At 42.1% G+C, this 27,043-nt stretch overlaps 1 pseudogene; it reads right to left on the reverse strand.

Annotated features, from left to right (window-relative positions):
* Positions 1–334: 334 nt before the first annotated feature.
* On the reverse strand, positions 335–26,022 carry LOC136136002 (developmental pluripotency-associated protein 4-like; annotated as a pseudogene).
* Between the last annotated feature and the right edge of the window lie 1,021 nt (positions 26,023–27,043).

Genomic DNA, 27,043 nt, shown 5'->3' on the forward strand with positions numbered 1-27,043 from the left:
CCTTCTACAGATTTCCTCTGCAGAATGAAAACTGCCCTCTTCTGGGTTTGCCCAGCATGAGTACACGCTGTGGTCTGCTTCATGAACCACACTGTAGTAGCGATTTGTTTGTGTGTTCATGGCCCCCGTTCCAGGCTCTCGAGTCTCATTCATCTCCATTCCTACAGTGCCCAGCACAGGGCCCTCCCAGGGAGGGCTAGTAATGGGTTTGAGTGAATAAATCCTAATGTCCATTCATCAAATACTAATTGTACACAGTGGTCCCCTCCAGCAGACTCGGGACTCTGTTGCTGAGAGATTTCCCAATTCAACTGCCACCTTTTCATTTTGTAGGTCAGTTAGAGCTCACATTGGGCAATGCCTCCCAGCACCTTGGCTGGGTGCCTGGCACGGCTCCCTGATGCTGCCACTCCATCGGGGAGACTGGAACAGAATTGGAGCTCTCAGGGGCCTTGGCATCACCAGTTATTAGGTACAGAGAAGCTCTCTTGATCCCTAATTTGACAGCGTTGAGTTGAAGAACTGACATGACCACATAAATGCGATTCTGTAGCATAGCGAAAGGCCCACTCACAGGGCCTTCAACATCCTCATCCAGAACTTGTGTCACTTTTCTCTCAAGTAGGAGCAATCCTCATGAAGAAGACAGGCTGTTGCTGGCCTGACCTGAGGCCTTTTAGAGAGTCTGGGGTGCTTCCATTTTCAGAGACTCTTGGGATATTAAAAAATAGTGAAATGCCAAGTGTTTCCATACTAAGAGGTGGGTGCTTTTAACCCACAGAATGGCAATGTGATTGTGCTATTACCAAGGATTTATTTTTAAAGACAATTACGTTGGGCTTCCCTGGTGGCGCAGTGGTTAGGAATCCGCCTGCCAATGCCGGGGACACGAGTTCGAGCCCTGGTCCGGGAGGATCCCACATGCCGCGGAGCAACTAAGCCCGTGAGCCACAACTACTGATCCCACGTGCCACAACTACTGAAGCCCATGCGCCTAGAGCCTGTGCTCCTCAAGAGAAGCCACCGCAACGAGAAGCCCGCGCACCACAACCAGGAGTGGCCCCCGCTTGCCACAACTAGAGAGAGCCCGAGAGCAGCAGAGAAGACCCAACACAGCCGTAAATAAAATAAAATAAATATTAAAAAAAAACAATTTCATCATAGTATAGTAGTGAAGCATAGGGACCCTGGAGCTCAGAGAGCCTGAGTTCAAATCCTGGCACTTATGAGCCAGGTTACCTCATCAGCTGTGTGACTTTGGGCATGTTATTTGGTCTTTCTATACCTCAGTTTCTAGTCTATAAAAGGGACATAGTATTAACTCCTTTTCAGGTTTTTGTGAGGATTAAATGTAAGTCTTATACAAGTACCCTCTTTGTATGCTTTGTATACATGTCAGTCATTATTTTATTTTATTTTTTTAAGATATTCACCATGTATTTCTTCTTTAGGTCTTTTTTTAAAATTAATTAATTTATTTGTATGTTTAGTTTTGGCTGTGTTGGGTCTTCGTTCCTGTGCGAGGGCTTTCTCTAGTTGTGGCAAGCGGGGGCCACTCTTCATCGCGGTGCGCGGGCCTCTCACTATCGTGGCCTCTCTTACTGCGGAGCACAGGCTCCAGACGCGCAGGCTCAGTAGTTGTGGCTCACGGGCCTAGTTGCTCTGTGGCATGTGGGATCCTCCCAGACCAGGGCTCGAACCCATGTCCCTTGCATTGGCAGGCAGACTCCCAACCACTGCACTGCCAGGGAAGCCCCATGTCAGTCATTATTATTATTATTATTACCTTTTTGCACTCCATGCAGTGTCATTTAGTAAGAGGATGCTAATTTAAAGTTTCATCTTGAATATTATTTTCTTTCACTCTTGTCAGGGGATCTCACTGACTGTATATATAATTTCTCTTGCAGGTCATTTCAAAATTCTAAGTTTGAGGACCTTTGTGAACACAGGCCTGGGCTAGCTGGTCTCTTGATGCCCCTTGTGAAATGGGATGCCTGCCCCTACTTCTGAGAGTGGTACCCCACTTAAAACCTTCCCTCCCTGTCCCCAGTGGCACACACCCAGTCTCAGGACTAGGGCTGTCGCTGGGCTTCTGCAATGACAATACAGTGACAGAGGGTGGGGTGGTGGAGCAACTTCCAAAAAAAGACGCAGACGCATAGGTCTTCGGATTCAATTAACCAATTGAGTGTCAGACCACAAGGGTGTGGTTCTTCAAACAGCAGATGCTGTTCTCTCCCTGGCTCAAGTTAAAGTGATCGTTTTCCCAATTGGCACGGAACAAGTTCTACACTACCAATAAGCTGGCTGGCACAACGCAAAGAGCCCCGGTGCCAGTACTGGCAGTACCCACGGAAGGCTGTGCTGATCCCCTTCCCTAATTATAGCTGCCACTGTCACGATCCAACTTGCGGGTGATGTGCAGTCACTACCTGCATGCCATATAGGATTGAATGTCACCTAACACCTTCTTGTTGCTACCCTAGCAAGAGGCTGGTATGTAGGAGGAGTGGCATCCACGTAGCATGGAAGCTGAGTGAGTGGGGGCCTGGACACAGGCAGGGTGCCCTGACCTTTGAGGTCACACTGAACTATGTGGTGACCTTGGCCCCTAACCCACCACTGTCAGGGCTCAGATGCTGGCACCAAAGCCCTGTGTTTAGATGCCTGCTCTGCATCCTTCTGAATCTTGGCCATGTTTCAGCACCACCAATTATCTCTTGCCTAGCAGCAGTGAGATGGCAGTCACCACACAGAGGTGAGGGGCGGCTGCTCTGCGGTCCCAGGCCTGTGCTACCAGGGAGAGTGACTACAGATTCCCTGCCACTCTCCCCGCAGCAGCAGGGGAAGTGGCACCTTGGGAGCTTGAAGGCATGAAGTGCAAATGAGGGGAAGGAGTTTATTTTCAGCTAAACCTTCCAAACCATTCTGATGGCTGTGAGCAGACTTTTTACCAAAGCCTTCTGGGATGCTGGCTTGCAGCATTAGCTGCTAGGAGGGGTTTGGGCGAGGGATGCCCATTGACTGAGTTATTTCTAGGGCAATTATTTTCCTGGTTTCTCTTCCCGCAGGAAAAATTACCCACATCAGTAGCACGTTTGCAGGCCCCGTATTTCTCATGTGCTTTGCCTGGAGCCGGCACTGAGCACTAGCCACCACCTGGGGAGGAGTGAAGGGTGGACGGAGGGGTGAATGCATTCAACTCCCTGGGCCTGCAGGCGGGGTGCTTGGCCTTGAAATTTTAAAATTCCTACCCCTGAAGTACAACATTTAAAATATTTATTCTGAATATTGAGAAAGACTTCAGTAAAAAATAAGAATATTTTTTTCCTCTAGCACTTTCACTCTGTCCCCAATGAAGAGAAATTCTCTGAAGAAACAGTTTCCTAAAGAAATAGAAACCGATTCACAGATACAGAGAACTAGTGGTTACCAGTGGGGAGAGGGAAGTGGGGAGCGGCAAGATAGGGGTATGGGATTAAGACAGTGGTCCTCAATCTTTTTGGCACCAGGGACCGGTTTCGTGGAAGAAAATTTTTCCACGGATGGTTGAGGGGGGATGGTTTCGGGATGATTCACGTGCATTACGTTTATTCTGTACTTTTTTTCTATTATTATTACACTGTAATATATAATGAAATAATTATACAACTCTCCGTAATGCAGAATCAGGGGGAGCCCTGAGCTTGTTTTCCTGCACCTAGATGGTCCCATCTGGGGGTGATGGGAGACAGTGACACCTGAAGTGTGTTGCTTATGTCCAGTCTGCTCCGTAAGATACGGCTTAATTGTCACTTGCCACTCACAGGTAGGGTTTTGATATGTCTGCAAGCAATTGATTTATTATGGTCTCTGTGTAGTCAAACCTCTCTGCTAAGGATAATCTGTATTTGCAGCCACTGCCCAGGGCTAGCATCACTGCCTCAGCTCCACCTCAGATCATCGGGCATTAGATTCTTGTAAGGAGTGTACAACCTAGATCCCTCGCATGGGCAGTTCACAGTGGGGTTCGTGCTCCTTTGAGAATCTAATGTGGCCGCTGATCTGACAGGAGGCGGAGCTCAGGCAGTGACGCGAGTGATGGGGAGCGGCTGTAAATACAGATGACGCCTCGCTCGCTCACCCGCCACTCACCTCCTGCTGTGCGGCCCAGTTCCTAACAGGCCACAGACCGCTGCTGGTCTGTGGTCCAGGGGTTGGGGAACCCTGGATTAAGAGATACAAACACTATGTACACAATAATAAGAAACAAGGATATACTGAACGCACAGGGAAATATAGCCATTATTTTGTAATAACTTTAAATGGAGTATAATCTATAAAAATATTGAATCACTATGTTGTGTACTTGAAACTAATATAATACTATAAACCAACGATACTTAAAAAATGGTTCTAAACTATGCTTTTTTTAAATTAAAGGAATGTTTTTCTTTCATGTGAAATCTTATGCTACACTCAGTATATAAAACTGGAACAACAACCCTCCCTGCTGATACCTAGAGGTGGTACCAACTCTTTTTTCCCCAGGAACCTTGGGAGCAGCCCCACAGACTTCCAGCATCCTTGGTGCTACTAAACCTCTTGGTTTGATTTTACAGTCATCTGCCTTATGCTTAAAGTCCCCAATTTGACCTCTTATATTTGCAAGGGGGGGGCCTTTGGGAGTCTTTAGGGACAACTGGGTATTGTCAGTGAGCCTTTGATGTGGAAGCCTCAGGGCCTGGGTATTTCATCCTACATGATTCAGGTGCATAGATATGGGTGCACAGAAATCTGAGGTTCCTTTTCTCATATGATTTGTATTGGTCAGTGCTTGGCAAAGATTTGTAATTTGTGGAATCACTTGTCATTCAAAAAGTATGAATGACACTCTTCTGTGTGGACAGTGTCCCTGATCTATCTCATGGATTTTACAGTCTCAAGTGGGAAGATGACAGTAGGACACAAACAAACATAAATGATTATTTCTGCTAGTGATAAGTGTTGTGAAGAAAACAAAGCTCATGGGAAAATAAAGGTTCATGGGATATAGAGAGAATGACTGGACAGGTGGAGGGGGGGTGGGGGCTGGCGGTAGTTCTTTAGACTGGGAGCTCCAGAAAGGCCTCAACAAGGAGCCACCTGGACGCCAGAAGCTACCCAGCCAGGAGAAAACCTGGGGGAGAGTATGTGCGGCAGTGAGAATAGCAGATGCTTCGTCCGTGAGGAGGGCACACACTTGGCGTGTTTGAAGAGCAGAAAGCTGGCCCACGTGACAGAGACCTCAGTGACCAGGGAAACCAGATTTGGGGCCTGATCAGAGAGGTCAGGGCTGGGCATTTGGGTCTTATTTTAAGAGTCATGGGATTGTGGTGGAGGATTTTAAGGTTTTCTCCCACTTGAGTCTTTTTCGCTTCTTCCAGCGTTTCAATTGCAATTCATAACCAGAAGATGAGCAGGTTTATCTGTTAATAATGCTACCTTAACAACAACCCAAACCTACGAGTGCCCCAAATTGAAAAAATGAATGGGGTCTCAAAGGAACCAGAAATACTAATTCATCTAACAAATACTATTTTCTTTCTATTGCTACAGAATCTATACTTACAGCTGTGTGATCTTAGCCGAGTCACTTAACCTCCCCATGCCTAATTTTTCTCATTTGTAAAAAGGGGATAATAGTATATCCCTTACAGTGTTTCAAAGATAAAATACTTGTAAATGCTTAGAACACATGGTTAACAATATGTTTGCTATTATTATATATGCAAAAGCACAATTAACTGACATTTGTTTATTTCACACATATTTCTTGAGAACCTACCATGTGCTGAGTGAGTGCTATGCTAGGTGCTGAGGATACAGTTGTGAACAAAGCAGGTTCAGTCCCTGCCTGGCACCTGGCTTCCTGCTCTTTACTCAGTAGAAGGAGGCATGGGATTCCTGAGGAGGGACCCACCACCTTTGGCCAATGCATGTGGAAGTGGTGAGGGAAGGTGCCCTCACCTTCCCTCACCCAGGTTAGGGTTTATTAGCCCAGGAGCCACTGGGGCTCCAACCCTGTTTCCATGCCCTGGAAACCCCCTGAACTCTGCAGATAATGTTCAAATATGAAGAGAGTTCCCTCAGAGGAGTCTGATGTGGTGAGTGTAGCACTTGCTGGGTTCTCGGTCCCTGCAGCCATCTAGCTGATAACATGCTATCACTGAGCCCTAATCCCCAATCCTGAGACTTCACCTCTTCTCAGCTCCAGTCCTCGCTCCTGCTTGACTCGGCACCCCCAAAGGATTCGCCTGCATCTCTTTTCCCAACTTAAGAATGTCCAGCAGGCATGTGCCAAGAGGACAGAATCAGGCACGCATGTTCAGTGAGCCAAGTTAGCTTCCCAAATGAGGGCACGTGTTACTTGCAGGTTCCTATCAGTCTAGATTCAGACAAGTTATTGCGATTAAAAAAAAAAATCACACCAGTTATTTGAAGCATAGTGTTAGAGCAGGAAGGGTCAGAGAGCTCACCCAGGGAACGGCATTTTAGAGATCTTTCTAAACTACAACCATTCACATGGTATTCCCCATCTAAAACACTTCCACACTTTGCGGAGCTTTCCAGGTGATCCAGACATCGTGGTGCCAGGCCTTCGTGATGTGGCTCTCATATGCTGCGGTGGCCATGTCTCCTCCCAGATTCACCCACGGATACCTCTCAGCTTTTAGGACTCACTTGAGCATCACCTCCCCCAGGAAGCCTCCTACCCTCACTCAACACTGGATCGTGTGCCCTGGGCTCCGCTGGGCTACGGCACTCCCACACTGGCCCACCTTGTACGCCTCTCTCGGTAGACCTGGGGCCTCCTAGAGGGTAGGGCCCACCTTTTTATCTGTATAGCTTCCCTGAACTTAATAAATGGCTTTTAAATGAATGAAATAACTTTCCCCTATGGTCCTATTGAAAATCTCTAAGCACATTCATGTTTATCATTTCATAGGGGTCAGTTTTGGGGTCAGGTAAAAATACAGTCATTATACCTATAAAAGTCCTTGGAACACTGGGATTTTTTTCCCTGTGATATAGCTTTTGTATTGTCAGATAGTTATTGATTTTTTTTTTTTTTAATGCACACTGGGAAGAGTATATTATGATTACAGCTGTTTAGAATGTCTGCTAGGGTGTTTGGATTCGGGCTTGAAGAACCACAAGTGGTATCAGAAATCCCTTGTAATTGGGTAAATGTAACAGCTATAATTAATTTCAGCTACATATAACAGAAGGCACCTTAAACAGATATTTATTCCTTAAACTGCCCTAGAGGTATTTATTTATTCCTCTCTCATATAAAAGAGGCCTGGAAGTTGGCTGGCATCTTCCAACTCCTAGCAGTGAAACCATGGGTAATTAATACCTTCTAGACCCAATATTATTTTTAATTTACAGAGATTAAATTAAAAATATTAAATTAAAAATCTGTAAATTACAAATAATATTATTGGACTTCCCTGGTGGCACAGTGGCTAAGAATCTGCCTGCCAGTGCAGGGCACACGAGTTTGAGTGCTGGTCCAGGAAGGTCCCACACGCCACAAAGCAACTGAGCCTGAGAACCACAACTACTGAAGCCCGCGTGCCTAGAGCCCGTGCTCCACAACAAGAGAAGCCACCGCAATGAGAAGCCCACGCACCGCAATGAAGAGTAGCCCTCGCTCGCTGCAACTAGAGGAAGCCCACACGCAGCAATGAAGACCCAACACAGCCAAAAATAAATAGATAAAATAAATAAATTAAAAAATAATATTATCTGTAAATTAAAATTAATATTATCATAGGGCTTTTGTGAAACTCTCGTGTGATGAACCCTGGCCCAGCACAGAGTAAATATCCAATACATGTTAGGAAAAAAGAAATCTATTATTTCTGCTAGCTGTTTGCTCTATCAGTGCCTCTTCAGGTTTGCTGCTTTTTAGTAGAACTGATAAACTTCCAGAGCTATGTATAATTTCAGACATTAGCTGCAAGCATCCCTGTGCCACCACTTATTGTAAACGTTTTAAACATTTCGGTGAGCGCTGACACAGCAATATTCTCTTGTCCTCAGAGACCGCTGGAGAGGGAGTGCTTCTTGTGGAGAAATAAGTCTATTGCAGGAGCCAGAATGCCGCCCAGCTGCCTTCAGGCCAAACTCCCAGAAATATGCTTCTTATAAATTTAGGTAGTAAGGAAAAAAATTGAAAGTGAATCATGCAGAAGAAGAAAATCATGCTTTCTGACTTTAACCTATTTGGAGTTCAGAAAGTTAACTAACAATTTGCATGCAATGAATATAGTCCCCTAAATACAATAGCTGATGAATTATTTTATACACACATTTTTTTTTTTTTTTTTTGCGGTACGCGGGCCTCTCACTGTTGTGGCCTCTCCCGTTGCGGAGCACAGGCTCCGGGCGCACAGGCTCAGCGGCCGTGGCTCACGGGCCCAGCCACTCTGCGGCATGTGGGATCTTCCCGGACCGGGGCACGAACCCGTGTCCCCTGCGTCGGCAGGCAGACTCTCACCCACTGCGCCACCAGGGAAGCCCTATACACACATTTTAAATACAACATATTATTTAGTTATGATTGGGAAGCAGCCTTAAACCTTTTTTTTAAGCAGCTGAAATATACACAACAGTTACAAGTGGAAATACTATTGCAAAGGGCCCCGCATTTTTAGCCCAGAGCTGAACCACAGAAGTCTCAGGTTACTTAGAAAAATACAAAACAACAGTTTCCAAGTTAAGAATTATGTGTTTTCAGGAGGGAAGAAGGGAATAACAGCTTTGGCTTAAAATGCTCAACCGTTCAAAGTCATCACACTTACAATTAGAAGAGAGCAGCTCCTAAGGTGGTCTGTATCCGAAGAGGGAAATCCAGCCTGGAAGCAAATTATCGCCGATTCCTCACTAGACATCGTCACAATGCTCAGCTGAAGACACTCCCATTAGAAGCTGTTGAGGCCGCTTCTACCGTTTCAGAAGGGCAAACATTTGGTAACACGGAAGATGTTTTCATCTTCTTCACTGGAATGAATGGTAACTAATGAAATGTTTTTCCCTTTTTATACGTAAGTGTCTCTGTATCCCAACCCAAAGCAGACATGTTTGTGTATCACCTGCAACCCACCAGTCCAGAGACCTGGAAGCAGGAAGGGTGGAGGGTGTAGAGTAACCTTTCCACCACGACTACAATCACCGATGTGCCCTTTTTCCTGGTATCCTAGTCTCACTCGAGGCTTTTCATTAACACATCATCCCTCTGAACACATGGGGCACAACATACTGGAAAACTGCAGGCAGGGGACGAGAAGGAGGCGCTCACTCTCCCTGGTTTCTCAGGAACCCAGGCTTATCCAGCATGGAATTACAAGTGTACCCTGTCATCTGTGTCTGCAGGGAGACTTCTCTCATGGACCACACCCCACCGAACACCCTAAGGCTCTTGTGGCGATTCTGCTGCCTCCACCATCCTGGCCTTGGCTGCAGTTCTGGTCCAGGAGGCCAGCGTAGCCTTGGGGCTGAAGTTGTTACTACAACAGTATTAGCTCCCTCAGTGAGAGCGGGAGATTCTTCTAGTGCGGGCTCCCCTCCTCAGGCCAGAGGATCAGTCCCCTCAGAGCACATCTTTTTCTTAGACCTTTCTAGATAGGTTTCCCCTTACTCCACCTTTGATTTTCTTTATGAGTGTCTGGATCTTGGCCTCCTTTGCTGGGATAGGAATATTCTTTTGATTTGGGGAAGCGCATTCGGAGAGCTGCTTATAATGCGTCCGACCTCCGCTCAGCTGTCACTGATGCCAGGCCCACACCAGGTGTCGGGGAAGCAGGCTGACTGGTGGCAGTTTAGAGGGTAACGGAGGACGAGGTATCTTCTTCGGAGGTTTTAGGCGCTCGTTGCATGTAGCATTCTATTGTACACAGCGGCCTTGTCATCCTTCACAGATGCTTCTCATTTGGTCCCCTTCGAGGAGGGAGGAGGTGCTTGGTGAAGCTGAGGCACTGGCTTGCTTGAAGCTAGGTGTTTCTCTCCAGCTTTTGCTGACAACAGGTTTGAATTTGACAGTCACGTATTCTTCCCCCAACTTCTCTATGGAGTTTCACTCCTTGCCTTTTTCGTTCTCCATCGTCTGAAAAAGAGTTGAGGTTGATAAAAAGAAAATTCTTCTGACTTCTGGCTCCAGGTTGTTTTTCCAAAAGTCTCCTTCCACTCCCTGCCACCCAAAGGCATTCCCAAACCCACCATTCTTCAAAAAATTCTTATTTAACATGGACTTATTAGAAATGCAATAAATCAGACGTTTTACTCTAGGTATATCCATTTTTAAATCCTTAGAGTGCTAAAGTGATGACGAAAAGAATAGCTGGACGGGTGCGAGAACCCCAAAGGGAGTTGAATTTTTGGGGAAATCGGCTTAAATGGATGTTCCTCTTTCACCTGAAGTGCTTTACAAAGTGCTAAGAACAGCTGACTCACATTTTTACTGATTGAATCTTGCTGGGATAAGGGTATGAATTCAGGTTTAAATTTAGTACTTCTGCTGATTTTGAAAAACTGGACTTATGTCCCATTCTCTCTCCTGTTGTGTGGCTCAGACTCTACCAATGAGGATACATCTAGCAAAGAACATGGTTTATGAAGCCATCCAGACCTGGATTCAGATCCTGGCTTCACCATTTCCTAGCAGTGTGATCCTGGACAAGTCACTTAACATCTTTTAGATCTCCTTATTTATACATGGGGATTGTAGTAAGCATTAAAAGGAATAAAAACATAAGGCCTGTTAAAGTAAGCACTCAGTTTATTAGTTTTATTTTGTGCTAAAAATGCACACTGCATCTGTGAGTTCCTCTTTCCCAGGGATCTCCACCTGGGACATGTTTACAAGCCAGGGATGAATGGGTGGGCACGTGAGTTAGGTATGACGAGTTAAGTTCAGCTGTAAAAACTGGATACACAATATTGTCTTAAACGTGGTAGAAGTTCATTCCTCTCTCACTTTAAAGTCAGAACATAGGCTCTGCTCTACGAAATCCCCAGGAAATGGGCTCCTAGACTATGGTGTAGCCTCCATTTCCAATGTCACCTCATGGTACGAGGTCGTGGCAGTAATTCCAGACATCTGGTTTTCATTCCAGCCACTAGGAAGAAGGAGGTTGAGATGGGAAAAGGGTGATGCCAGCTCTTTCTTCAAGAAGGTTTCTGGAAGGTGTTGCATGAACTTATGTTTACATTTCATTGACTGAAAAGTAGTTTCACGGCTTCACCTAGCTGCAAGGGAAAGTGCAGTGTTTATTCTGGGTAGCCACATGTCCAGCTGAACTTGCCATCTCTATGGAAGTGTGGGGGAATGGACATGGTACCAGTTATTCTCTGGACAGAGAGCCATTCTCAGGGGCAGCTAGAGTGGGGAGAGTCTTGGGAGTCTGTTGGAGCTTGATAGCACAAGGAAAATAATTATTAAAAGTAGTTGGTGCTACTAAGATCAAAGGCAAATCCAATTTATCAAGAAAATATCATCTGGAATTGCTCTGTCCAACGAGGTAGCCACTAGCCATATGTGACTATTGAGCATTTGAGATACGGTTAATCCAAATTGAGATGTGCTATAATATACACCCTGGACTTCTAGAATAGTATAAGAAAAGAATGTAAAAATATCTCAGTTTTTTTTTAACAGGTCCTACATGTTGAGGTGATATTTGTGTATTAGATTAAATATATTATTAAAATTACCTTCACCTGCTTAGTTTTACTTTTAAAATTTAAAGTTATATACGTGGCTTGCGTTATTTTTCGATTGGGAGCAAGGATCTGGAATGTCCCAAATCTTTAGAGTCTGTCTCCTCAGAAAGGAGATTCTATATAGTACTGAGAGGGATTGTTTCCTGAATGATGAATTCTCTAACATGGGGTTGAGAGAGCAAGGTTTTGGTAACATACCAGGAAGTATCGTCCAAGCGAGGGGGTTCTGTGTTCCTTGCCCTTGACAGGCCCGTCCCCACAGGGGATAGATCTTAATGTCACCAGCCCCTAAGAAAGTGACCTCCACCTCATGCTGTGGTTCTAGTTCAGTGAACCACTATGATTCTATTTTCAGATGACCCTTAGAGTTTCTATGACTATTCCTACAAAGTGAGAAACTAACTAGCTCGCCAAGTGATGTGCTTGGGAGGGGTGACATTTCTGAACTTAAACTTAAAGATTGGAAGGCAAATAATGATGAGGGAATGATTGGCCAATAGAGATGCTTTGTGTTTTTATTTCTCTCCCTGTCAAAGATCCCCAGTTAGCTGGGGCCATAGCTCTCAAAGTATGGTCTTTGGAACTGCAGCCTCGGGATCACCTATGAACTTGTTAGGGATGTAAATTCTCAGGCCTCACCCCAGACCTAATGAATCAGAAACTGCGGGTATGGCCTAGCACTCGGTGCTTTAACAAGCCCTCCAGATGATTCTGATGTTAGCTAAAGTTTGAGAACGATGAATTTAAAGCGATAGTTTTCTTGACAAACAGATCTTCATCCCCCTAAGATGCACCCAGTAGTTTTTTTTTTTCTTTTTTTAAGGCTCATCCTGTTGAATGTAATATGTCATGAAAGGGAAAGTATGTAGGAATTGTTACCTTTAGGTTTGTAAATAAATGTGATACCACATTTCTTGCTGGTTTCTAAGTGAGTAAGATTTGGTAGGAAAAAGAGAGCTTTGAAAAAAATCTGAAAAATATAATCACCTGGAGGCTGCTCTTTGGGGCTATGAGTCTCCATAACTTACCTCTTCCGAACCTCACTGCTGAGCCCAGATCCTTGGTTCTCTAGAATTCCTCTCCGGACGTGGTCACGGCTGGAAGCAGCTGATCGGTCCACGCTCCACTTACTAGCGCTGGTGCTCGCCTGGTCTTCCTGTCTGCTCACCGTCTCTGCTCACCATCTCTTGCCCCCTGCAATCCGACTTCCATCTCTGAGTGCCGTTCTTTATCTTTCCAGACAGCTGTCCTCACTTCCCCACTTTTAATCATTGTGAGCAGTTTTACCTTGTCAGGCTTTTCCCCACTCCGAGTCACGTAATAAGTCTGTGCTGGACTCTACAGGTATTCGACCCCGTTCTTCTTCCCAGGCACAGATTCTGTGGTTCCACTCTTGAAATCTGAGGCGTAATGACAGTTTCAGCCAGCGGCTCTGAGAACATGTGGCCCCTTCTGTCACTGAACTCTTGGGAACCTGCAAAGAGGCCAGGCACGCGGGTCAACCTGTTCCTTTGCTGAGCAGAAGCCCCTCGACTCCACCCCAGGGGACGGACCTCTGCCCCAGGAACTCTGAGTACTCTTGGTGTCCCTTGAACCGCTGATGGAAAATCGTGACTCAGATGCAGGCCCTTCCGTCAGCAGATCTTCTTGCCCCGCAGGACAGGGATTAGGTGGGGTAGGGCTGGGGTATTACTGGATCTGACAACGGATGCTTTGTCCTTTCCAGCTCCTGCACAGGCAGGCATCAGACAATGTGTATGGAGTTTTAGAGTTTATAAGACACCTCCAGATGTCATCATTTACAAAGCATTCCACGTCTTTGAGAGGGGAGCAAAGAGTTAATCATCCTCATGTTTTACAGTTGAGATAACAGTACTGGAAGATTGCCATCTTTCCCTGAGTGGCTCAAACAAGGAAAGGCAAAGTTGGGTTTATAGCCAGGTTTTATTTCAGCTTGACATTTTGTTTACGGACTCCTCCTTGCTATGGGTATAAAATCCCACACTAAAACCCTCAAGGAACAATTTTTTTTTTAACATCTTTATTGGAGTATAATTGCTTTACAATGGTGTGTTAGTTTCTGCTTTATAACAAAGTGAATCAGCTATACATATACATATATCCCCATATCCCCTCCCTCTTGTGTCTCCCTCCCTCCCTTCCTATCCCACCCCTCTAGGTGGTCACAAAGCACCGAGCTGATCTCCCTGTGCTATGTGGCTGCTTCCCACTAGCTAGCTATTTTACATTTGGTAGTGTGTATTTGTCCACGCCACTCTCTCACTTTGTCCCAGCTTACCCTTCCCCCTCCCCGTGTCCTCAAGTCCATTCTCCATGTCTGCGTCTTTATTCCTGTCCTGCTCCTAGGTTCATCAGAACCAGTTTTATTTTTAGATTTCAAGGAACAATCTTAATGGCTTGGTTCAGTGAAGATTTGACACAATGCATGCATTTATGGAAATCACACTTGCGTTCAGTTTACAAGTGGCTGTCACATCCATTACTTTATCTGGTCTCTATAATGACTTATGTAGAGGATTTCATTATTTTTGTTTTACAGATGAGAAAAAACTCTGACTCAAGGAGGATGGGTAAATTGCTCAAGGTTACACGGTGACTGAGTGTCGTCCAGTTCTTTTCACAGCAGAACCTTTGTTCACTATGTTCAGTTAACCCCTCTTTGGTATAAATTCTAAACTGCAAAGAAAGGAGATGAATGCAGTAAGGCAGGGGTTCCCAAACCATTTCTGTCTAGAAATATAGATGCTTGGCATTCTTCCTCCCCTTCCATGAACTCTCTGAGGTGCTAAGAGTGGGAGCAAATGCCCCAGGTGATGTTCCTGATTGGCTGAGGCTGGAAAACACTGCATCATGGGAAGATGCATGCAGAGTACTGCAGTTTATTTCCTCTAAAGGCCTCAATTTTTGTTGTTATTTCCTTTTGATGGATGTTTTGGGTGGGCCTTTGAGAAGGAGGTCATTGAGAAAATTTGACCACTAGATCTTTTACTTTATTCTTTATGTACACTTTTCTATCCATCTGAGGTTTGGCTTCCCTGGACAGCAACAGGGACTGTAATTAAATTTCATCTGGTGAAACATTGACCTGGTTGGCATAAGTTTAGATCCCAGTTTCATCCTCTAAGGGATAGTTTTCTCTTCTATCTTGCAAATTCTGGGTAATTCTAAGAGTCACAATTCTTTGGAAAATAGACGTCAGTTGTTAAATTGGTTCTTAAATAGTCCCCATCAGGGATTCCCATTGTTGGAAGACTCTAGAACCTTCAACCAGCCTCAGCATCATCTGGGAGCTTGTTACAAATGCAGACCCTCACGCTCCGCCTCAGGTGTACTGAATCAGAATCTGTATTCAACAAGAAGTCCTGTGAGTCACAGGGAGATTAACATTTGAGAAGCACCAGTTTGGGACACCTTCCCTTTTAGTAATAGCTACAACTTATTGGATACCCACTCCCTCTCAAGGGAGGTGTTTTAAATTTTAAAAATCTAGTCCTCACAGCAACTTTGCCGGAAAAGGATTATTCTCCTCAATCTGCAAAAGAGGAAACTGGTTCTGAGAGATTTACACTTGTCCAGTTATACTGAGATGGAATTAAGACCAGGTCTGTCTACTCCTTCTTGAAAACACTTGACTTAATACTTTTTTTCCCTTCCCTTCCTCAGGCCTCTCCAGTCAACTTAGGGATTTTTTTTTTTTTTTCCTCACAATCTCCCCAGGCCTTTTTTAAAGGAATCATGGTACAGAAACAAACAGTAGAAAAAAATGCAAAGAATTGTATATCAAACTTTTGTGGGTAAACATTTTATTAACAAAATTAAAAATCTGGAGCAAATATATATTTTAGGAAATATATTTGTAACATATGACAAAAATATTAATAACCCTAATATATAAAAAGCTTTTATAAATCAATGAAGTACTTTGGTAGAAAAGATAGAAGAAAAAATAATAGAAAAAGGATTAATTAACATGAAAAAGTTCAACTTTACTAGTAAAGGGTAAAAATGGAAATATCTTTTCATCCTCCAAATTAGCAAAGGTTAAACGAAAAGATAAAATCCAATGTAGGTGAGAATGGGAGATAAAAATCCTCAAATATTTCTATTATTAAAAATGATGTTTTAGAAGAATATTTAATGAAAAGGAATCACGAGTACCATATATTAGTAAGTAAGAAAGACATGTGGAAAATGTATATGATAATCCTAATACTTTAAGTTAAAAAAAATTTCTACACTATGTACAGGAAAAAAAAACCCTCAGAATAATGAACACCAAAATGTTAACAAGGTTTAGCTTTGAATAGAAAATAGCCCCTACACTCTTTAAAATGAAAGTTTCTCATCTTCAAAGAGGGAAAGAGATCAGACTAGTGTAACTTAAGCCTTAATTTCTCTGTCAAAAACTTAGTAGAAGAGGGGAAAATTGAGTGGTGGCTGGCTGATTTTTCTCTTAGGGCCAATTTACTTCCAGTTAAAATTTTAATTACTGGCTCAATATTATCAGTAAACAATCATGCCTGAAAGAACAGGGCTCCTCTATTAATAAAATATGTCAATTTATTCTTAGTTCAAAATAAATAAATAAAATTAATCATCAGACAAATGTGTCTGAAAAGTATCAAACGATCTGCAGCTCAATCCTGAAAATTAACCGTATAATGATTTCTTTTACTGTCAGGCCAAGTGCTATGGAATTCTGCTATTCTCCCTAAGAGAATGCTCTGTCTATGGCACGCTCTTCCCCCTCCCCATTTTCGTTCAGCTGTCTTCAACCATCACCTCCTCAGAGAGGCCTTCACTAACCACTTATAAAATGAACAAAGAGAAACTTTCTTCCAAATTCTTTAAATCTCCTTATTCTACTTCACTTTTCTTCATAGCACTCATCTTCAGCTTTGCCTAATTGTTATAATTGAAAACAAAATTTTTTTTGGCCCTCGCAGTGCAGCTTGTGGGATTTTAGTTCCCTGACCGGGGATCGAACCTGGGCCCTTCACAGTGAGCGCACCAAGTCCTAACCACTGGACCACCAGGGAATTCCCTGAAAAATTATATTTAACTGCTTGTCCTTCCTCCTCCCCACTAGAATGCAAGCTCCTTGAGGACAGGGACATTGTACACTTTATTCTCCACTCTACCTCCAGAACCTAGCCTGGTGACCCGCACCATAGATACTCGTTAAATATGTGTTGAATGAATGAATATGAAAAGAGCTGAGCCAGATGTGAATGTCACTCAATCCAAGAAGAATTCCATAACTGTGGTTACGCTGGGGTGGCTTTGGAAACCCAGCACTGAAGACAATGAGGTGCTTTATTTATTTTATTTTATTATTTTTCTATTGTGATTATTGGGTTTTTTTTTTACATCTTTATTGGAGTATAATTGCTTTACAATGGTGTGTTAGTTTCTGCTTTATAACAAAGTGAATCAGTTATACATATACATATGTTCCCATATCTCTTCCCTCTTGCGTCTCCCTCCCTCCCTCCCTCCCTATCCCACCCCTCTGGGTGGTCACAAAGCTCTGAGCTGATCTCCCTGTGCTATGTGGCTGCTTCCCACTAGCTATTTTACGTTTGGTAGTGTATATATGTCCATGCCACTCTCTCACTTTGTCCCAGCTTACCCTTCCCCCTCCCCACATCCTCAAGTCCATTCTCTAGTAGGTCTGTGTCTTTATTCCTGTCTTACCCCTAGGTTCTTAATGACATTTTTTTTCTTAAATTCCATATATATGTGTTAGCATACGGTATTTATCTTTCTCTTTCTGACTTACTTCACTCTGTATGACAGACTCTAGGTCCATCCACCTCATTACAAATAGCTCAATTCTGTTTCTTTTTATGGCTGAGTAATATTCCATTGTACATATGTGCCACATCTTCTTTATCCATTTATCCGATGATGGACACTTAGGTTGTTTCCATCTCCTTGCTATTGTAAATAGAGCTGCAATGAACATTTTGGTACATGACTCTTTTTTGAATTATGGTTTTCTCAGGGTATTTGCCCAGTAGTGGGATTGCTGGGTCATATGGTAGTTCTATTTGTAGTTTTTTAAAGAACCTCCATACTGTTCTCCATAGTGGCTGTACCAATTCATATTCCCAGCAGCAGTGCAAGAGTGTTCCCTTTTCTCCACACCCTCTCCAGCATTTATTGTTTCTAGATTTTTTGATGATGGCCATTCTGACTGGTGTGAGATGATATCTCATTGTAGTTTTGATTTGCATTTCTCTAATGATTAATGATGTTGAGCATTCTTTCATGTGTTTGTTGGCAGTCTGTATATCTTCTTTGGAGAAATGTAAGACAATGAGGTGCTTTATTTAGACAACTCACCTCTACCTGGAAGATAGCCCCAAACTTCATTGCCAAGCGACCACTAATTGCTTGTAATCAGCAAATATAAAAGCACATATAATAAAAAAAAAATTGGTAACCCGGAGGTTTTTCTATATATGACCAGGCATTTTATTGTTATAGTTCAGTAGACTTGGGGCCAAAAGGGAGATGCAGCTGAAGATTTCTTGCCATAAAAGGATAAAAGGTCATTAGTTGTTTGCTGCCAGGAATAGTAATGCAATTGCAATTCAGTATTTGGAAAGTGTTCACTTAAGCAAACCAGAGCTTTCATTAGTTTTTCTTTTTCTTTTCTTCTCTTTTTTAGAGATTTTTTGTTTTTAACTAACAGACTTTATTTTTGGGGGCAGTTTTAGGTTTACAGAAAAATTGTGCAGAAAGTATGGTGTTCCGATATCCTCCCCTTCTCAGTTTCCTTTATTGTTAACATCTTGCATTGATGTTGTACATTTGTAAAAATTGATGAACCAATTTTGATGTATTATTAGTAACTAAAATCTACAGTTTACATTACGGTTCACTCTTTGTGTGATACATTCTATAGGTTTTGCCAAATGATAATATAATTCACTGCCCTAAAAACCCTCTGTGCTCCAGCAGTTCATCCCCCTCCTCCTTCCCCCATATCCCTGGCAATCATTATATTTTTATTGTCTTTATAGTTTGGTTTTTCTTCTGTAATTAAAAAGTGATTCTTGTACATGGGAGAGAAGATGGAAAGAAGTAAATCACAAAAAATTGAGGGCAGTATTTTGTTTATCTAATTCTTCATTGTCTCTCCAGTATCTAGAATAGTGACTGGGGGATAACTAGGGAAACCTCTTTACATTTTGATATATATCCATCCATATATGTAAATATATGTGTATAAATGATTACATATATACTTATATATACAGCCTCCTGTATATGAAAGGATAATCCATTTATGCTAAGATTTATTAAATGTTTAATATGCTTCAGACATCTTGTTAGGGACTTCATATCTACCCTCTCTTAATCTTCAACCCCCCCCCAAAACTGAGAAATTACAGATAAGCTCAAAGGGCTTCTTAGCTTAATGTTGGGATTTATAATCTAATAACAATAATACGTACTTAATAATGGACATTTGTAGTTTGCAAAAAAAATTTCGTGTGAATGATCTTACCCTCAAAACAATCTTTTAGATTATTATTAGCTTTATTTTGCTGTGAGTTTGAGTGACTTACCCCACCTTAAGATCTAGTCTTAAGTTTTCTGATGCCAAGTCTGCACCATCACACTATTGATTTATACTGAACTTGTGACAAACCAAAACTTGTATTTTCCACTCGTCTCAATGTTTAACCATGTCATCTTCCGTCTAAACTTGTGCAGTTGTTGAAGATCAGTAATGTATATATTTTTCTTCCAATAAATGTTAAAAAATATTTACTAAACAGCTACAATTCTGCTGGGAGCTCTGTTTACATGGATGAATAAAACACATTTGGCCTTTGCTCTTGTGGGGCCTATAATCTGTTCAGCTGACACTTGTTTGATTGACTGGGTTGCACTGGGGGAGGTTTTCTGAGTTTTTTTTTTAATATTAATTTAATTAATTTATTTTTATTTTTGGCTGTATTTGGTCTTAGTTGCAGCATGTGGGATCTTTGTTGTGGCGCATGGGCTTCTCTCTAGCTGTGGCACGGACTCAGAAGTTGCAGCGTGCTGGCTTAGTTGCCCTGCGGCATGTGGGATCTTAGTTCCCCGACCAGGGATTGAACCTGAGTCCCCTGCATTGGAAGGCGGATCCTTAACCACTGGACCACCAGGAAAGTCCCTTGAGTTCTGTTTTTCCATTAAGTTATCAGATGTACTTTGCATCATTTGCAAGTTCAGGAATTACATTTTATGTTCTCATCCATGTCTTTGGATCTCTATGTTAAGCCCTTTATTATTTTCTTTCTTGATGGGTTTAAAGAAGAGAGCTAACGATGGACTCTCTTTGGGTAATGTTGGTCACGTTTTGTAGCTTAGGTTTCTTTATCTTGTTCACAAGGATATCATGAAAGACTTTATCAAATTATTTCCTGAATTTAAAGGTCACTATGTATCAGTATTTCCTGATATCTAGTGGTTGATGCAGGGACTCAGGAGCCTGACATCTTAGGTTCAAATCCTGGCTCTGCTATAATTAGCTGTCTGATCTTGGACATGTAACAATATGAATAATTTTCTGGCAAAATATAAATGAGCAAAATTGGTGCAAGAAGAGACTGAAAACCAAAAATAATAGGAGAGGTGGAAAAGATTGTTCAACTTTCCCTTTAAGAAAAAAAAAACCTACTTAGGGCTTCCCTGGTGGCGCAGTGGTTGAGAGTCCGCCTGACGATGCAGGGGACACGGGTTCGTGCTCCGGTCCGGGAAGATCCCACGTGCCGCGGAGCGGCTGGGCCTGTGAGCCATGGCCGCTGAGCCTGCGCGTCCGGAGCCTGTGCTCCGCAACGGGAGAGGCCACAACAGTGAGAGGCCTGCGTACCGCAAAAAAAACCCAACCGACCAACCAACCAACCAAACAAAAACCTACTTAATTGTTTTATAACTGAATTCCTCTGAGCTTCAAAGAAGAGTTAATTTGTATGTTAATCAAATTATTTCAGACCCTAGATAAGTATGGAAAGTTCCTCAATTAATATTATGAAACAAACATAACTTTAATACTAAAATCTGCAAAATGTAGCACAGAATGCTCTGTAGTTAAATTTATGAATATACATGGAAAAATTTAAATTATACTTTAGCACATACATTTGAAAGTTAAGAACAAAGTTGATGACTCACACTACCTGATTTCAGACTTAACATAAAGTCATAATAATCAAGAAAGTGTGATAATGGCAGGAGAATAGTCTTATTGAATAATGGAACAGAATAGAAACTCCAGAAATAGACCCTAATGATCAACTGAATTTTGACAAAGGTGCAAAGGAGACTCAATGGAGAAAGATTGCTTTTTAAATAAATGGGGCTGGAGCAATTGGAAGTCTGTATGTGAAAACAAAAACAAAAGAGTAACAAGAATAACGACAACAACTTGACTCTCACATCTACAAAGAAATCAAACCGAAATGGATTATAGACACAAAAATTTAAGAGCTAAAGCTATAAAACTTCTGGAAGAAACCATAGAAACATAGGAGGAAATCTTTATAATCTTGGGTTAAGTAAAGATTTCTTACATAGGACATAAAAAACATGAACCATGAAAGAAAAAAATTGATAAAATGGGTTTTATCAAGATAAAAAACTTCTGCTCTTTGAAAGACAACATTAAGAAAATGAAAAGCAAGGCACACACTGGGAGGAAGAATATTTGCAAACTATATATCCAATAAAGTAGTTGTATCCAGAATATATAAATAACTCTTTCAGCTCAATAATAAGAAGTCAAAGAACACACTGACAATACAAATTCTGGCAAAGATGTGGAGCAGCCGGAGCTCTCAAATCTTCCTGGTGGGAATAAAAAGTAGTACAGCAACTTTGGAAAACAGTTTGGCAGTTCTATAGACTTAAACATACATTTATCAGATGATTCAGCAATTTCACACTTAGAAATTTACTCAAGGGACTGAAAGCATTTGTCCACACAAAGGCCTGTACCTAAATTTTTTTTTTTTTTGCGGTCCTCTCACTGCTGTGGCCTCTCCCGTTGCGGAGCACAGTCTCCGGACACGCAGGCTCAGCGGCCATGGCTCACGGGCCCAGCCGCTCCGCGGCACGTGGGATCTTCCCAGACCGGGGCACGAACCCGTGTCCCCTGCATCGTCAGGCGAATTCTCAACCACTGCGCCACCAGGGAAGACCCTGTACCTAAATTTTTATAGCATATTTATTTGTAATAGCACAAAACTGGAAATAAAAAGTCTAAATGTCCATCCATTGGTGAATGGATAAACAGATTGTGGTACACCCATACAGTGGAATACTATTCTGCAGTAAGAAAAAACAAACTACTGATACACGCAACAATATGGATGAATTTCAAAAGCGCTATGTAGAGTGATAAGACAATTCACAAAAGCCCACAAACTGTGTGACTTTAGAACATGATATTCTGCTTACCAGAACAAAGTCTGACCCTCTTTAAAAGACGGCAGTGAAATCTAGTCACTCGAAACTTAAAATTATAGCATTCAGCATCCAATAAAAAACCACTAGGCATGCCAGGAAGAAGGAAACTGTGACCTGTAACCAGGAAAAAAAAAAGGTCAATAGAAATAGATCCAGAAATGATAGGGGTGATAAAATTAGCAGACTAGGATGTTAAAACAGCTACTATAATTATGTTCAAGTATTTAAAGGAAAACATGAAGACAGTGAGGAGAGAAATTGAAGATACAAAGAACAAAACCAAACAAAAAAAAAAACTCCAACAAATGGAACTTCTAGAGATGAAAAATATGACATCTGAAATGAAAAATTCACTACATGGATTAACAACAGGTTAAACATTGCAGAAGAAAAGATAATCACTTAAGTGATTAGGTTTTGGTGAGAATGTGGAGAAAAGAGAACACTTGTGCACTGTTGGTGGAATATAAATTAGTGCAGCCAGTATGGAAAACAGTATACAGGTTCCTTGAAAAATTAAAAATAGAACTATCATATCATACAATCCAGCAATTCCACTTCTGGGTGTTTTTCCAAAGAAAACAAAAACACGAATTCAAAAAGATATATACACCCCTATGGTTATTGCAACATTATTTATTTAAACATCTTTATTGGAGTATAATTGCTTTACAATGGTGTGTTAGTTTCTGCTTTATAACAAAGTGAATCAGTTACAGGTATGTTCCCATATCTCTTCCCTCTTGCATCTCCCTCCCACCCTCTCTATCCCACCCCTCCAGGCGGTCACAAAGCACCGAGCTGATCTCCCTGTGCTATGTGGCTGCTTCCTAAGAGCTATCTGTTTTACATTTGGTAGTGGACATATGTCCATGCCACTCTCTCACTTTGTCCCAGCTTACCCTTCCCCCTCCCCATGTCCTCAAGACTCAGATAAGGTTAGATCTTGGCACCGAAGCCTGCCTCCATCACTTGACAGCTGCGAACCCTACTGTAGTCATTCAGTCTTCCTGAGTCTTAGTTTCCCCATCTGTTAGATGGAATAATAATAAGATTGGCTTCACAGGGCTTTAATGAAGATTAAATGAAATAAAGGATGTGAAGGCATTTAAAAAGTTGAAAGGATTACTCACATGCAAAATGTTACTGCTCAAATGCTGCCCCTGTGATCTTTACCAATCAAATCTGGCATTTCTGTGTGTAGTTCACAAAATAAGAACCTCTTCCAAAATCAACCATAGAGAAGACTAATTCCATAAATAGTGTCAAAACTTTGGATATAGGTGTGGGGCAGGAGGGAAGCAATCATCTTTTGTCCTCTTTTAAGCCATAGTCTTCTGTTTTTCTCTTTAATAACACTTAATTTAAAAGATGCATTATAGGGAATTCCCTGGAGGTCCAGTGGTTAGGACTCTGTGCAGGGGACACGGGTTTGATCCCTGGTCAGGGAACTAAGATCCTGCAAGCTGTGTGGCATGGCCAAATAAATAAATAAAGTGCTTATTCTTAAAAAAAAAAAAAGCATTATATTGTATCAATACTGTAGCCAGTGATTATATCATAAAATATATGAAAGGACCTAAAAGAGTGTTGAATATGTAGTTTGTTCTTAATAAGCTTAATTTTCTTTTTTTCTGTCACTTCTTCTGAAAGAAAAATCTTCCCTTTTAATCACTAATTGTCTGGGCTCCAAAAACTCTGTGACAACCAGAGCTCAATTCTGTATGCAGGAAGCAAGACCTAACGCTCTTTTGCTCAGTTGTACTTTCAACTACAGGAGGTGGTTTTTTGACAGGAGAAATGAGGGGATTTTTAAGTGTTTTGTCCTCCTATTGGTGATCTCAAATAATTGCCGATTTTACTGAGTGACTTAAAAGTTTCACTGTTGTTCAGTTAAAAAATATTAATACCTTACTAATAGAGAGTAAAACAAGGATTGGAGAAAGTTGGCTTTGAAACGAGTTTTTAAAGCTGTGGTTGGTATTCTAGAGGATTTATTATACTTCAGACAAATATTAAAGCCCTAGTGAAATGAGTTGTCTCAGTAGGATGTGGAAAATTATTCACCTTCCCCAACTTCCCCCAGTTGGAACTTTCCACCAAGTCAGAGAGGGCATGTAGCAAGTAAACAGAAAGAGTTCTCTGATAGACACAAAGCTGTCCGTGTCTTAGACTGAATTTGCTTTTTCTCTCCATGGTTCAGGGAGATACTATAGCATAGCTTAAAAGAAGAGTCTGAAGAGTTTTAAACATCTATTGGAACAAGTAGTCATGAATAGTTATGTCCAGAGCTGGGGGTGGTGGTGATGTGATGTGTTTGTGTGTGTGCGTGGGGAGTGGATGGGTAGAGAAGTTTAATTCTTTCACATGAGAAAGGAAGTGTGGTACCTTATAAATGAGGGATCTGTATTCAGTTTGGATTCCTTCTGCCAAAACTCCTCTAATAGCCATAGTTGGCAGCGGAGTCCAAAAGCCAGTTTACACAGCAGAAAAATACCTGTCTTCAGACAAATTAGTCTGCTGAGTAGAGCGGTTAGAAAGTACCTGCGTCTCACAGGCTTTAAGTTTGTAACAAAGAATCAGAATGCAAATTCACAATGATTCAGAATGCTAAGATTTAGCAAAATATGGGACTGAAACTAAAGGAGGGTATCTTGGCCCAGACGGAGCCATGAGAACAAGCACAGAGCATCAGACCCAGCCGGCATGACAAACGCAGTCAGCCATGCCCAGGAAGGGTCTTCTCCAGGGAGAAGGAACTGGAGTTGGAGAAGGACAGAATTTTAGAGTGTTCGTTGTGTCATTTCTCTTACTGACTGGATTCACTGATTGTCCCAATACTTTTTCTCTTTCCCATAGCCCCGAGTTAAAAAGAAAACTCTCCAAGTCACAAAAATTACAGTGTCCAGAGCATGCTGAACCAGCAGTACCCTTGCAGAATTCCCTATGGAGGTGCCTGTTGGTGTACGTTGCCATGTCATCAAAGCACCTTCATCCCTCTCCACAGAGGCATGAATTGAAAACAGTTTCCTGTACACATCTGTCCATTCCACCCCCCACCCAATGGACGGCCAGTTGCCCATTTATTGAATAAACCATTTTTTCCTCTTCCGTTATTAGACATGCCCACCTGTATCATAAAATAAATTCTCTTACGTAAGAAGGTCTATGCATGGACTCTAATCTCACTGATCTGACTCTTTATTCATACACCAATACTAATTTTTTAAAACACTCTAAATTTATAATAAATTTTATGCTGATAGGGCTAGTACATCCTCATTATTCTTTTTCAAAATATTCCTTCTTCCCAATTTGATTTTTCCTAAGCTGCTGTTTCATATGAACTTTAGTACATTTTGGGTAGTTCCTGTTTGTTCCCTCTCCCATCCTCCATAACATTCACATTAAAACCTTTTTTAAAAAAGCCCTTCTATAGTGGTTTAAAGTTTTCTTCATAGGTCCTTTCTAACTTCTACTTTTCTTCACCCTAATCCTTCAATGAATATGGAGAAACTGCAGAAACTTGAAGATGTAACTAGCAATGTTAGAGAATGGTTTCACCCCTCCAGTCAGATTATTATTTAATTCTTTGCTAATTTCCTTTTGTATCACTCAGATCTCTAATTTTGTTCAAGATAGTCCAGGGAATTTAAAAAATATATAAACTTAAAGGGTCTCTCTCCTTTGATTCTTCCCTGCTATTCCCCTAGCCTGAATCCTCACATCTAGCAAACCGCTCTCCTTGCTGTTACCCTGCATATCCTGGTCCTCATTGGCCATCCTGGCCCCTGGAGGCCTCTCCTTTCTCTAACGTCCTGAAGCACATATAGCAAAGGTGCATTATGTTCACACGACCCATTTGCCACTCAGCCAACCTGGTATGGTTACTGGTCTTTTAACCTCTGTGTCCATCTTCCCAATAGATTATTAGAGGTTAAGTGTATCATCCTTTTTTTGTTCCCCCTCCCTTCTCCTTCCTCTTCACCTCACCTGAGATACTCTACATGCCTCAGGTAGTGTCTTGCACTTTCTTTAACCACTTACTCTTGGTAGCAACAACTGTGCATTCACAACTGCACCCAGATTGTTCTCTTACAGGGATGTTTTAAAAGTAGAGATTTGGGGCTTCCCTGGTGGCGCAGTGGTTGAGAGTCCGCCTGCCAATGCAGGGGACACGGGTTCGTGCCCCGGTCCGGGAAGATCCCACATGCCGCGGAGCAGCTGGGCCCGTGAGCCATGGCCGCTGAGCCTGCACGTCCAGAGCCTGTGCTTCGCAACGGGAGAGGCCACAACAGTGAGAGGCCCGCGTACTGCAAAAAAAAAAAAAAAAAAAGTAGAGATTTTTTTTAAACTAAAAAAAATCCAGGCAGTGAAAATGATACTGAAAATTCTTTCAGTGCAACCAGAATGGCCAATAGTATAGTCTACTCAGCAACACTTTTAATTCCTTCTCTTATCCTCTGGGAATATGTTCTTTGAATAGAATGGTGGGCTGCTGGTACCATTTCAATTGTGATCTCATTTTCTCTCTCGTTGGTTGAGCCATACAGCTGGATTCTTATCATCTAAATGCCCTAAAGATGATAGTCCGCCATAGGTAAATTCTTGCCAATTCCCAAGTCTCACTTCCTCCTTAAAGCTTTCATATGTATTCCTCAGGGAGCCCTCCCCTTTCTGAAGCACTTTTTGGTCTTGGTGGGTACCAGTGTGGTGCTTGTTCTTTTCAGAGCAACTCATACACTTGGAGCGTGGATTCTAGAGGGTTTTGAAACCTGGTCTTGCCATCTACTAGCTACATGAT

Source organism: Phocoena phocoena, chromosome 16 (assembly GCF_963924675.1).
Source record: "Phocoena phocoena chromosome 16, mPhoPho1.1, whole genome shotgun sequence".
NCBI classification, from domain to species: Eukaryota; Metazoa; Chordata; class Mammalia; order Artiodactyla; family Phocoenidae; genus Phocoena; species Phocoena phocoena.